Here is a 15,198-nt window from a genome sequence, read left to right as displayed (position 1 = left end):
TGTGAGAGTGTGGACGCTCTCACTGTGTGTCCAGCCCCCTCTCCCCCTGACGACACTTTCGTCTGTACACTTGTAGCGCTGTGCTCCGTGGCTCTGCTCATTGTTGTGGGATCGCCACAGGCGGGTCATATGATTAGCATCACTTGTTGAGGGAGCTAATACCGGGTGAATGATCGTTGCGCAAGAGGCAAATGAGGTAGATGACAGGGATGGTAGCAGTGGTTCAGTGGTTAGTCTCAGATGGAATGGTAATCATGCCAGGAATTGTATCATTACGGAAGGTAAAATGATTGGAATGAGAGTAGCGACTTAGTTGTGGACCCACAGTAAATGCTTACTTCAGAAGAACGGAGAATGTTCGAAGTAGTTATGATGTGAGTAACTCCAGTACTAACGAAGGTTCCGGTAGGAGGTACAGTACTACTGGTGTGTGTGTGTGTGTGTGTGTGTGTGTAGAGGATGCTGTGCACTGGTGATGGACGGCTCTGCCATGTATGTTACATGCAGGAACCATGCAGTGTTCCTACTTAGTTTTTACTCCTGAACCCAATTTCCAGGAGTTCTTACAATTCCAAGGCTGCGCTGCTTCCAGTAACAGGGAAATGATGGGTTCCTTTGGAGTCATTGTTTTGAGCGTATCAAACATAGCCGGACCGTTCCAGTTTATGGACACCGCAGAAATGACTTAGACATTTGATAGACATATGGATCACTGAGCTTCTGTGTGGGGCATTGTTTTTCACAACGTAAAGTGAAGGAAGGATTACGATGATGTGGTAAAATGGTAGGAAGAAGTTTACTGTGAATCGCTGATGTAGATCACTGTTGAAAAACCTCACCTCACGCCACCTAGTTGTCGAGATGTACGGTGAGATGTATCGTATAATCGTTGACATGTACCACATAGTCAACATGTTCCTCCCTTGAAGGAAGTAAATGTACTGAGCAAACACTGAACACAATCAGCGAACAAACTTCCTAGCAACAATGCAAACGACATATTGTGTTTTTCCTCACCAAACAACCTGGAAGACGTTGTAAGTTTAGGTTGTCACGGGAAGTTAGGTGAAGTTTTCATATGTTTGGTTGATTCGTACTTCTTCATTTTTACCATACGTTTACACGGCATTTTTCCATTCATCAGATTACTCCTTACAGTCGTTATCTGTTACCGTAGGATGAAGAGTCGTGCTCCACACCACGCTCCACACCTAGTCTAACTGATTGTGTCAGGCAGAGTTTATTGGTATACATTTCTTTCAAGTGCATTAAGTCATCCCTGCGGTGACCATTAACTGTTTAGGAACGGTCCCGTTATGTCTGATACGCTCACAAGACTGGTTCGTGGTGGACAGGTGTGTGTGTGTGTGTGTGTACGGATCCTGGAGGTACAGAGAGTAAGTACACGTAAGTAGCTGCACACGACCGGCAGCAGCAGCAGCACTGTTAGCCGGCGGCAGCCCTGCCTGGGTGTGAGGTGGTCTTGGTGCACCGTCATCAGGAGGGAGGGAGGGGTGTGGCGGTGGACCGCATGCTATCACAGTATGCCCCTCTGTAAGGGCATACTGGGCAAGTTGCCACGGCGAGGTAGGCCCGGTGATGTGGCTAACTGATGATGTTGGCCGCAGCTCAGCCCCGGCTGTACGACCGTTACCCCCAGCAGCAGCCCCTCCTCAGCTCCCACCCTCATCATCCCAGTCCTCCTGCCCTCACCCCGAGCCCCGCCTCCTGAGACTCACCCACCACAAGACATTGGCCGGGCTGGCACTTGTTGACACGTACTCCTGAACAGGTTTTCGACGCTACATATTTAGATGATGTAGTCTTTAAACACATGCAAGAATTCCTCTCCGGTCTGGAATGGAGACGTGGGTCTTGCTAGACGAGTGGAGGATGTTGGAGGTGAAAAGAAAAGTAACAAGCATTTGAATAAGTTTGGGGGTTCAGCATCCATAGGTATGGGTCATGGATGTATGTTAGTGATGATTGAGGCTGTGTGTGTTACCTGGTCGACCCATGTCGGATTATCAGAGGCCTTAATGTTAAACAGATACAATACAGAACACTTAATGGTATGAATATGGTCCTGGTCCAGGTTGCATGTTTACCTCCACCCAGCCCGACAGGTGTTCACTGCAAGACGTCATGGCACGCGTCAGGTGTGGCCAGGAACGTCATCTGCGCGCGAGGGACGCACCCGCGACGATTGGATCACTACCTAACCTCACTTGAAGTTTCCTCTGGTGGGTGTCTGGTGAGACGTCTGAAGTTGCTTGTTTACCTCCGTGATTGGTGATGCACGGTATGTAGTGAGCACTTGGCCAGTGCCAGTGGATTGTTGTGTGCACTTCGCTAGCGGGGATGGAATGGTGTGTGCACGTGGCTAGTGTGGATGGAATGTCGTATGTAGCTAGGCAGTCAGGATGGAAAGTTATGTGCATATGATAAGTACAAGTGGAATGTGTTGAGGAAAGTGTGCGTGGAAAACCATGTCGGAATGGAACGTTTTAATAGTGTGTTATGGTAATGTGGAAAGTTTGAATGAAGTGTTCTGAGCATAGTGTTGTGGGAAAAGTTATAATGTATTCTAGGTAAGGGTAAACCACTGAATCTTTGGGCATAGGGAAAATATTGATGAAGTGTGCCCACGGGGAAGTATTAATGAAGTGTTCTTTGCACGGGGAAAGTGTTACTGAAGCGTGCTCAGCCTGGGGAAAGTGTTACTGAAGTGTTCTGGGTACGGGGGAAAGTATGGACGAAGAGCGTCCTGGGCACGTGGAAAGTGTGATGGTAACCGCATTGTGGATGTTTATCTCGGGTCAACAGTGACCACGTCAGCTGTGCTACTTACCTCGTGTGTTGCTGCTGGCTGGCTGGCTGAGCAGAGTCACTGTGGTAGCCAGCAACTCCTTGTCTCTCCCAACAGCTCACAAAGGGATGAGGTCAACCACTCATTTTTCTTTCGTTTGGTTTTAGTTTACCAGTAGGTACACTGAAGTCAAGTCGGCTTTTCAGATATATAGTATCATCATCATGGGTTCTGCTCAGGTACAGGCGTGATGCAGAGTAATAAGCGCGGCGCACTGGCTAAAGTAGGAGGCGACTGTCGTAAGAACACAGTGATGAGGGTGAGAGCGACGCACCAACGATCTTCTCCCTGTGAGGGTAGGCGGCCAACTGAGTAACAGCGCCACTGACACTCTCCAGGCACCGCCACAATCTTCCGCGCACGCGCCCCGGCAGGCACTCCTGCCACGCCTCACCAGGACCTGCCCTCCCATCCCAGAGTTATTAACTGGGGGATTCTTAATGCGGCTGTACAGTGGTCCGTGTTACACTGATCGTTCGTGTTCATGAGAACAGAAATGTACATGCACATATGTACGAATTTGCGTACTAATGTCAGATATCATCACACACACACACACACACACACACACACACACACACACACACACACACACACACACACCTGATTCTCATTGGGTACGTTTAAGGCAGCGAGGGACCAGTTAGTGGGGATCATTACTTAATCACCATTCAAATCTCCCACATTCTTCACGCGTATGTCTCACCTCCGTCGGCCGTGGATGAGGGATATGCACCCACCCAACACGTGGTGGCCTCACGTGGTAGGTCGGTGCATCTGTAAGACGGACGTGGTGGCCTGTAGCCGAACCACGTGTTTCCTCACGTTGTCCCGGACGTCGGTAAGTTTGTCACGGCCGAGAAGAGCTCTTGCTGAAATCGTTCTTATCCGTGCGTTCAGTTGCTGCTAGTGTAGCTGCCGCTGCCTGAAAGGTTTTCAGTTGGAAGCAGCGAGGGTGGTGTCGGAATGTGGTGAGTCACAATTTCGTTCGGGTACCATTCTTGCTCCTCGTGTGACCCACACCTCCGTTGCCGGACACCCGCCACCCCTCTCCCAACACCCACCCACCTGGTACATCCACCCCCTTGGTACACGAGGGTATGATGCTACCACCTGGTACACGAGGATATGATGCCACCACCTGGTACACAAGGGTATGCCACCACCTGGTACACGAGGGTATGATGCTACCACCTGGTACACGAGGATATGATGCCACCACCTGGTACACAAGGGTATGCCACCACCTGGTACAGGAGGGTATGCTACCACCTGGTACACGAGGGTATGCCACCACCTGGTACACGAGGGTATGCCACCACCTGGTACAGGAGGGTATGCTACCACCTGGTACACGAGGGTATGCTACCACCTGGTACACGAGGGTATGCCCCCACCTGGTACACGAGGGTATGCTACCACCTGGTACACGAGGGTATGCCACCACCTGGTACACGAGGGTATGCCACCACCTGGTACACGAGGGTATGCCCCCACCTGGTACACGAGGGTATGCTACCACCTGGTACACGAGGGTATGCTACCACCTGGTACACGAGGGTATGCTACCACCTGGTACACCCACCCCCTTGGTACACGAGGGTATGATGCTACCACCTGGTCCACGAGGGTATGCTACCACCTGATATATGAGGGTATGCTACCACCTGGTACACGAGGGTATGTTACCACCTGGTCCACGAGGGTATGCTACCACCTGGTACACGAGGGTATGCTATCACCTGGTACACGACGGTATGCCCACAACGCAGGTAAACACAACACAACCCGATCTGTTCCTCCAGGTGTTGAATACCTCCTGTGTTCCGGTCAGTGCCTCCCCTGGACTGTGTGTACTGCTCCATGGATGTGTATAATAGATTGTGACTGATGGATGTATAATGAAGTATGACGCCTACTTTGCCAACATTTCCCCGGGGCTGAGGCGTATGTCCTAGACCGCTCCTGCAGGTCATGTCAGCCGTTGTTCATACCTGAGGTCCAAGACGTCTTCATCCTTTCGAAACCAACGGTCGTAACTCGTTACAAGTGTTGGTTGCGCAGCTTGTATGGTGAGGATCTACCCCTCACTGGATATGTGTTATGCCGAGGAAACATTCTTGTGTAGTGAGCGCGATAGATGTCTCCGGTGTCACAGTTCCCACCCGGCAGTGGACCGCAGTATCTACGCACCCATCGTCCACGTATACAGTTATCGCACCCTCTGCTGTCGGTGGCAGCCCTCCTGAAGGCTGAGCGCAGGCAGTAGCGCCCCATACCGTCGCCGTGAAAGCTCCACATTAAGCATGTCCACGCTGGCCCGCACGGTGGTGCAGGTAGTTAAGTAGGGAGATGGATGGCCGGGAACATTACGATGGTGGAGGTAGTTAAGGAGGGAGGGTGGGATGGTCGGGATGGTGGTGAAGGTAGTTAAGGAGGGAGGGGGGGATGGTCGGGACGGTGGTGGAGGTAGTTAAGGAGGGAGGGGGGGGGATGGTCGGGATGGTGGTGGAGGTAGTTAAGGAGGGAGGGGGGGGGATGGTCGGGATGGTGGTGGAGGTAGTTAAGGAGGGAGGGGGGGGGATGGTCGGGATGGTGGTGGAGGTAGTTAAGGAGGGAGGGGGGGAGATGGTCGGGATGGTGGTGGAGGTAGTTAAGGAGGGAGGGGGGGATGGTCGGGATGGTGGTGGAGGTAGTTAAGGAGGGAGGGGGGGATGGTCGGGATGGTGGTGGAGGTAGTTAAGGAGGGAGGGGGGGATGGTCGGGATGGTGGTGGAGGTAGTTAAGGAGGGAGGGGGGGATGGTCGGGATGGTGGTGGAGGTAGTTAAGGAGGGAGGGGGGGATGGTCGGGATGGTGGTGGAGGTAGTTAAGGAGGGAGGGGGGGATGGTCGGGATGGTGGTGGAGGTAGTTAAGGAGGGAGGGGGGGGGATGGTCGGGATGGTGGTGGAGGTAGTTAAGGAGGGAGGGGATCGGAAGCCTCGGGTGCGATGCTGACACTGGCGGTGCCGCGAGGAGCCACCACCAGTGTCAGTAGCGCTCCCGGAAGGCCGGGCTGCTCGTGTGCCGTAATGCACAGTGGGATGTAATTACGTAAGGTGAGTGAGCGAGGAAGGGATGGACCAGTCCCTCGCAGGAGCCCCTGCACTCACTCACAGTCCTCACCCTGCCCACCTCTTCCCTCACAACCGACTCGCACGGCTGTGTACTTCCCCCGCGCCGAGACGCGTTGTAGGTACAGTGGAAACGACGGAGTTGGACACGCGGAAGTGATGGGACAGTTATGCACATACGCAAGGACTGGGAGACCGGTGCTTCCCAGGAGCAGATTAACGTCATCTCCCACGATGCCGTAGGTGTAATGTAACGACGAATCACACCAGCTGCAAGTGTGTGTGTGTGTGTGTGTGTGTGTGTGTGTGTGTGTGTGGACCGCGCGGGAGGATGGTGCTAACTGACCTACCAAATGGCCGACTTTGATTTCCTATCCCTTTCGTCAACTGAGTTTAACATCAGCGGAACAAATTACTCTCGGATAATCTTTCAGGGGAGGGAAGAAAAGAATGTTTTCGTGTGAATTTGATTACAGTGTAAACAGTGGCATGATGAAGTGTGGGTTTGGTAGTCGTCATAGTCAGAACACGGGAGTAAGTGGTGTGGGAGACGAGGATACCCAGGTTATTATTCAGTGCCATTTAAGATACCACGAGGACTGATAGTGGGTGACTGAGGACCACTGAAGATACCACGAGGACACATACTCACGTGACTGAAGACCACGACGGATACCACGAGGACACATACTCACGTGACTGAAGACCACGACGGATACCACGAGGACACATACTCACGTGACTGAAGACCACTCCAGATACCACGAGGACAGCCAAGGAAGTGACCGAGGTCTTCAAGTGGAGAAGGATTGAGGGTCTCTCTCGCGGAATGATTGAGATGTGTGTGTGTGTGTGTGTGTGTGCTGGTGAAGTGACAGGCGACAGAGCTACGCTCAGTTTTTTCCTCCATTGCTAGATGCCTCCTTGTCTGTGGTGTGGTCCTTGGCGTGGCTGAACAGCGCTGTTCAAGTGTAGTGAACGAGACGTGTGATTGAGGAAGTACACGACACACCAGTTACTGTGATGGGTCGTACTTTAATGTCTCTCATACACATTGAAGCTCATATTAACTTTCTTGTGATTATTTTTTTTATTTTGAAATTGTTGGGGTAGGGAGGGAGGGAGGGAGGAAGAAAGCTAAAGAGTGTGGAATGTGGATAGATTGGTGGACAACTGGTAAATTGGTTGCTTATTGTGACGCTAAGCAAGTATAGGAAGAGCGTAACGTAGTTTATTGAGGGATGGTTCTTGTATGTACAGTTTGATAGGCCGTGGAGTGTGGGTGTGCAGTGAGGCAGGTGAGAGGGGTGTGGGTAGAGGAAGCCTTGGTGGAGTGAGGGTTATGAATCAGCAAGAGCGTCTGGAGGTGAGCAGTGGCGGCGACCCGTGTGTGTGTGTGTGTGTGTGTGTGTGCGTGTGTGTGTAGCAACGACTGTTGGCGGGGTGAGGTGAGCCGTGGGATCATAACGTCGGAAATACACCTCATCCGTCGTTTGGCAAGACGTGCGCGCTGCTATGTGCTGTACCTGGCCGGCTGGTAACACGGCACGAGCGGTAGCAAGGTCCCCCTCCCCGCCCAGCGGTGTAGCATGTGGCCCCGGATGCACGGGAGGGACAGGGCACAGAATGCGTAATGATCAGGGACGAGATGGTGCGGTTCTGCACACTACATGTCAAGGACAGGGAACAGGAAACCTGATGGTGTGTAACGAGGTTGTTTTCGACGGGACTGAACCGGGAAAACAACAACAGACAAACAAACAGACAGACAGACAATATCTATACTTTTGGTTTTAATGAAATTCGATTTGAGTAAATGATGTTCCAATTTGTGTTGTTTTGCTTTGGTATTTCTGATTATATTTCACATTTCACGGGATGGAATCTGTATTTCTCATGTTATATTCTCTGACTGACATCTTTCAAAGGATTTTTCGTGTTGTTTGTGACTGGAGAAACAAGTGTGATTCATTATTTTCGTGGTGTTCATTCACTTAGCGAGAACGAAACAGAAAATGGGATGCAAAAATACTAAGAGAACTTCACATGAAAAGCTGAAGTGTAACTGTGATATTAATCTTTTGAAGTTTGAGTTGAAGACCAACTCAAAGTTGACTGAACGTTCCTTCATTTTTGTATATTTCATTGATATAATCGTATCTGCTTCTTTTTGACACGTGACATATCCAGGTACATTGATTTACACACACAAGGGAGAGTTCACTGTAATAGATAACGGATGATAGGAATACAGAATTATCTGTAATGCCATTCAGGTAAGTTGCTTCATCCCTTCATCTGTACCCGACTCCTCTCCTCTCCTTTATCCTCGCCGCTTAACAAGGAGAGGTGTGGCGCGCCAGGTCAGGACGAGACTTAGGGGTGATGTGTATCAGAACGCTTCGTCCTGTGTTCCAATATGTATATGGGGAATAGGTGCTTCAGTACTTGTTTTGGCTGTTGTTGTTGGGTATTATCCATGGACAGGACAGATGTGAGATGGAAGTAGGAGAGTATATATATATATATATATATATGTGAAGCGTCCGGGGTAAACCATGGAAAGCTGTGTAGGTATGTATATTTGTGTGTGTGGACGTGTGTATGTACATGTGTATGGGGGGGGTTGGGCCATTTCTTTCGTCTGTTTCCTTGCGCTACCTCGCAATACGCGGGAGACAGCGACAAAGTATTAAAAAAAAAAAAAAAAAAAAAAAAAAAAAAAAAAAATATATATATATATATATATATATATATATATATATATATATATATATATATATATATATATATATTTTTTTTTTTTTTTTTTACTTTGTCGCTGTCTCCCGCGTTTGCGAGGTAGCGCAAGGAAACAGACGAAAGAAATGGCCCAACCCACCCCCATACACATGTATATATATACATACACGTCCACACACACAAATATACATACCTACACAGCTTTCCATGGTTTACCCCAGACGCTTCACATGCCCTGATTCAATCCACTGACAGCACGTCAACCCCGGTATACCACATCGATCCAATTCACTCTATTCCTTGCCCTCCTTACACCCTCCTGCATGTTCAGGCCCCGATCACACAAAATCTTTTTTACTCCATCTTTCCACCTCCAATTTGGTCTCCCACTTCTCCTCGTTCCCTCCACCTCCGACACATATATCCTCTTGGTCAATCTTTCCTCACTCATTCTCTCCATATGCCCAAACCATTTCAAAACACCCTCTTCTGCTCTCTCAACCACGCTCTTTTTATTTCCACACACACACACACACACACACACACACACACACATATATATATATATATATATATATATATATATATATATATATATATATATATATATATATATATATATATATATCCGTGGTGTAACGGTTAGCGTTCCTGACCGTGACGCATTCACGGGCCGCCCACGATCGAGCGCATAGGTTCGAATCCTGGTTACGGCACTCGGTCCACAGTCAACCCAACTGTTCATCAACCCTTAGGTGTTGGTCGATACAATGAGTACCTGGCTCAGGTTAGGATATATATATACGTATATATATTTTTTTTTTTTTTTTTTCATACTATTCGCCATTTCCCGCATTAGCGAGGTAGCGTTAAGAACAGAGGACTGGGCCTTAGAGGGAATATCCTCACCTGGCCCCCTTCTCTGTTCCTTCTTTTGGAAAATTAAAAAAAAACAAACGAGAGGGGAGGATTTCCAGCCACCCGCTCCCTCCCCTTTTAGTCGCCTTCTACGACACGCAGGGAATACGTGGGAAGTATTCTTTCTCCCCTATTCCCAGGGAATATATATATATATATATATATATATATATATATATATATATATATATATATATATATATATATATAATTTTTTTTTCTTTTTCTTTTAACTTATTTGCCATTTCCCGCGTTAGCGAGGTAGCGTTAAGAACAGAGGACTGGGCCTTTTTTGGAATATCCTCACCTGGCCCCCTCTGTTCCTTCTTTTGGAAAATTAAAGAAAAAGAAATAAATAAAAATTTTATATATATACATATCGTTAATGGGATGGCCTTGATCAAGGCCTCAGCTGCCCGTTACGTCTCATCTAACATAAAAAAAAGATAACAGAAGACTTGTCGTGTGTGGGTAATCAGTCATGTATCTCGGGGTTTACCTCAGCTGACAACTTAAATAATAGTCAAGTGGCGGGCGTCGTGTGCAGGAGGTAGCTGGACGATTATAAGCGCATGGTTGCCCTCCACATCGAGTTAACCTTTTGGTACCAGGTGGTCGTTGTAGGCAACATGTGCACCAGGCAAGGGCTCGCTGCGAGTGGCGTCGCGCGGGCTACCTCGCCAGATATATATATATATAGCGAGTCTTTCCCTCACCGCTGCACACGACGGTGACGTGCCTGCAGCCCAGTACGTCTAGCGATATGTCGTCTGGTACGTCCGCCTCCCACTGGTACCAGCACTCCCCACCACCGCTCACGTCGTCCACCTCCCTCCCTGGAGCATGACGGTCCTACCCTTGCCTACGATGGCGTTACCTTTGACCTGACCTTCACTGAAGGTTCGGGTCAGAGGCCAGCAGGCCATCATCACGTACAGCAGTCGAAACGTCTTGTTGGAACGGATGATGACGAAGAGTTTTGTGTGTGTGTGTGTGTGTGTGTGTGTGTGTGTGTGTGTGTGTGTGTGATACAATTTTGTGTACGATTATAAGTTTATTGTTGTTGTTGTTGTTGTTGTTGTTATGATCACAGTATTGGGTTTATAAGAGAGAGTTCGAAGGGCTGGTGCCCTTGACTTTGGTCAGTTTGTTGGGGCAGAAGACATGGAGAAGCCTTGGTGGCCATGCCTGGCAAACTCTGGCGATGTCCACCCATTGTACACAGCAGGTTGGCGAACCTTGGACGAGCCACACTCTCAGGGACTGGCCTCAAGGACTTGACTTGTTTGCAGTCAGGCAGCGTTTACCTTAGCTTTGACCTCGACCATGTGACTTGAAGGCTTTCCACCTGGGCACACGTAATTTATTATGATATACCTAGCAATGAGTGAGGTAAACACGAGCGAGGGACGGAGTGTAAGGTGCATGAAGGCGGGCTAGTGGCTACCTGGAGAGATGCCCATCATTCGTCTCCTACCTGTGCTGTAGGTGGACACGTACATGGATTAACCACAGTCCCTTACAATACCCTATTGATTTAGATTTTCGTCCATCGAACACTCGATCGGTTTTGATGATGGGTATAGCTGGAGTATTATGGTAGTTTACCCGACAGATGGAGTATTTCTCCGCCTGTGTGTGTGTGTGTGTGTGTGTGTGTGTGTGTTTGTGTGTGTGTGTGTGTGTGTGTGTGTGTGTGTGTGTGTGTGTGTGTGTGTGTGTGTGTGTGTGTGAAGAAAGTTGGGCATTTTATGAAGCTAAAGAGATTACAACGATACTCGTGTACACACCACCTCGAATGGGGCGAAGTACTTTTTCTTCCACAGGTTGTTGACATATGGAAGGATTTTTACCAATTAGAGTAGTTGAAAGCAGTGCTATAGATACGAATGAGCACAAACGTGATCAATACTTCTATTCAAACCAACGATTAAAGTTATTCCTACCTACTTAACTTTACTGGTCTTTTTTCTTTAAAAAAAAAGAAAGTATATCTTTACGTCTTTCTACCTTAGACACACTTGTCAATAAGTACCTGTTCCCGTCCACTGTGACAAACATCTTCATTACGATGCAATAGGCTGATGCTGTTTGAACTCATTTGAAGCTTCCACACACGCGCGCCAGTCACATCTTACCAAATTATTCACACACACACCACCACAACAACTTCCTCCTCTCCTCCTTCATACCAACTACACACAACACAAGCTGTCGATGTTAGACCTTCGCCTTAACCACACCTCATACACGACAACTATTCTTCTTGAAACGGCTCTGACGTGCCAGAACCATCCCACACCGCACCGCATCACACCGCACCGCACCGCACCGCACCACACCACACCACACCACACCACACTACACCACACCGCACTGCACTGCACCGCACCACACCACACCACACCACACCACACCGCACCACACCACACCACACCTCACCACACCACACCGCACCGCACCGCACCGCACCGCACCACACCACACTACACCGCACCGCACTGCACTGCACCGCACCACACCGCACCGCACCGCACCGCACCACACCACACCACACCACACCGCACCGCACCACACTGCACCGCACCACACCACACTACACCACACCGCACTGCACCGCACCGCACCGCATCACACCACACCACACCACACCACACCACACCACACCGCACCACACCACACCACACCACACTACACCGCACTGCACCGCACCACACCACACTACACCACACCGCACTGCACCACACCACACCACACCGCACCGCACCGCACCACACTGCACCGCACCGCACCACACCACACTACACCACACCGCACTGCACCGCACCGCACCGCATCACACCGCACCGCACCACACCACACCACACCGCACCGCACCACACTGCACCGCACCGCACCGCACTACACCACACCGCACTGCACCGCACCGCACCGCATCACACCACACCACACCACACCACACCACACTGCACCGCACCGCACCACACCACACCACACCACACCACACCGCACCACACTGCACCGCACCACACCACACTACACCACACCGCACTGCACCGCACCGCATCACACCACACCACACCACACCACACCGCACCACACTGCACCGCACCACACCACACTACACCACACCGCACTGCACCGCACCGCACCGCATCACACCACACCACACCACACCACACCACACCGCACCGCACCGCACCACACTGCACCACACCACACCACACCACACCGCACCACACCACACCACACCACACCACACCGCACCGCACCACACTGCACCACACCACACCACACCACACCGCACCGCACCACACCACACCACACCACACCACACCGCACCGCACCACACTGCACCACACCACACCACACCGCACCGCACCACACCACACCACACCACACCGCACCACACTGCACCGCACCACACCACACACTCCACTCCACACCGCACCACACCACACACTCCACTCCACACCGCACCACACTGCACCGCACCACACCACACCACACCACACCGCACCGCACCACACTGCACCGCACCACACCACACACTCCACTCCACACCGCACCACACTGCACCGCACCACACCACACTACACCACACCGCACTGCACCGCACCGCACCGCACCACACCACACCACACCACACCGCACCGCACCGCACCACACTGCACCGCACCACACCACACTACACCACACCGCACTGCACTGCACCGCACCACACCACACCACACCACACCGCACCACACCACACCTCACCACACCACACCGCACCGCACCGCACCGCACCACACCACACCACACCACACCACACCGCACCACACCACACCTCACCACACCGCACCGCACCGCACCGCACCGCACCACACTACACCGCACCGCACCACACCACACCACACCACACCACACCACACCGCACCACACCACACCACACCACACCACACCGCACCACACCACACCTCACCACACCGCACCGCACCGCACCGCACCGCACCACACTACACCGCACCGCACCACACCACACCGCACCACACCACACTACACCGCACCGCACCGCACCACACACTCCACTCACATACACCACGGCCTTCCTGTACCGCACTACTCACACACATCTCTAACACGCATACCACCACCCAGGCAGAGCACAACTCTCCCACACACACCACGACCCTCATACATGACACCACCCACACACAGCACAACACTCAAGCACCCACCTACCCATACACGCCACATCTCCCAGACGTATACCAGAACCCAAATACGGTACAACCCTCCCACACCACACCACACCACACCACCTACTCACACCTAACCCATTTTGTACCCACACATACCACATCCCTCACACACACACACACACACACACACACACACACACACACACACACACACACACACACACACACACACTACTCTGTTCACACACATCTTAACCCTTCCACACTGCAGTACCCACACACGCCACAACCCTCCCATACTATATTACCCACACATGTACACTTGCCCTCAGCATAGAGCCCACACCTCAGCCCCATCCCCACACGCCCGCCACAAGTCGGCTCCCGCTTGAGGATTCACCGCGGGAGAAGCACCGCTCGCCGGGCGGTCATACGTCCGCTCGGCTGCTGGCGGTATGAAAGGAGGAGCGGTGTTGGGGACCTGTTGTGGCTCGTGTGATAGGAGCTTGCCAGTCAGCCATCTGGCCGGTCAGGGCGGGGGCGGGGGCATGGGCAGGGGCAGTGAGTGGAGCGCCCCCCCCCACAGACGGGGTCACCCGCAGCTTCCACATGAAGAAGGAAGATATTGGCCCGAGTGTCATCATCTTGCAACTTACGTCATGTTGGTTGTCGTTCTGGCCAATAGAGGAATGTTCACTTGTTCACCTGCTATACAAGGAAACACGTCCCCTCCCACACACAAGTGCCAGTACCCACAAGCTGTTGCATTTGTTCGTAAAAGACGGCCACCCCGACCCCAGCATGTTCCATGATGGGGTCTGACCTCACAACACGTTATGGCTGAGGTCATGGAGAGCTGGCAAAGAAAAAGCCTGATTCGTTCTTTCAGACGCGGTGCCCTACAGCCTCCTGCGAAGTGTCGTGATTTTTCCAGAAAAAGAATAGATTCCAAGCGGAAGGTGGTAGTGCGGGGTGGAAGCTCCATGAGCTGTGTCGAGTATGATGATGGTGTTGAGAACAGACGGTTGGAAGTAAGCCCGACCTGCAGTACGTGCTGCGGGGCCAGTACAGCAGTAGTCTCCCTCCACAACTGGTTACACACCAGAGAATGTCGCACTTTTTTTTGTTGTTGTTAAGTGGGTAGAATGGCCGGAGAAACTCGTCTCTTTTTAATACTACTTAGATACTTTATTTTTGAAGCGTGATTGTACATATTTTTATTTTTTTCCTGTAAGGTTGCCCTTGAACAATTATACGTCTCCTCGAGCAGGCTAGACCAGTGTGAGGTGCTGGTCCACTAAACTGAAGGTGGACCTGGTGTTCGTGGCATGACACCGAGTCCTTGACGGCGGGTACACTTGTACTGCACTTA

General features: G+C 51.2%; 2 protein-coding genes across 5 annotated transcripts in view; one reads left to right on the top strand and one right to left on the bottom strand.

Annotated features, from left to right (window-relative positions):
- The window catches only part of nudC (nuclear distribution C, dynein complex regulator), a 404,242-nt gene that overhangs the window by 285,032 nt on the left and 104,012 nt on the right, over positions 1–15,198 (top strand). The gene's annotated exons all lie outside the window — the stretch shown is intronic.
- The window catches only part of LOC139754622 (uncharacterized), a 234,783-nt gene that overhangs the window by 219,475 nt on the left and 110 nt on the right, over positions 1–15,198 (bottom strand). Inside the window, exon 1 of one of the 3 annotated variants that reach the window (XM_071672097.1) lies at positions 2,852–3,190. The exons of the other annotated variants lie outside the window; for them this stretch is intronic. The gene's annotated coding sequence lies outside the window, so the exon portion shown is untranslated. Of the gene's footprint in view, positions 1–2,851; positions 3,191–15,198 lie in introns of those variants that run through there. 3 annotated transcript variants of the gene reach the window in all.

The sequence above is a fragment of the Panulirus ornatus genome, chromosome 17, assembly GCF_036320965.1.
Source record: "Panulirus ornatus isolate Po-2019 chromosome 17, ASM3632096v1, whole genome shotgun sequence".
NCBI lineage: Eukaryota > Metazoa > Arthropoda > Malacostraca > Decapoda > Palinuridae > Panulirus > Panulirus ornatus.
Note: the sequence above shows the minus strand (reverse complement) of the source record. Positions and strands in the feature narration are given on the sequence as shown.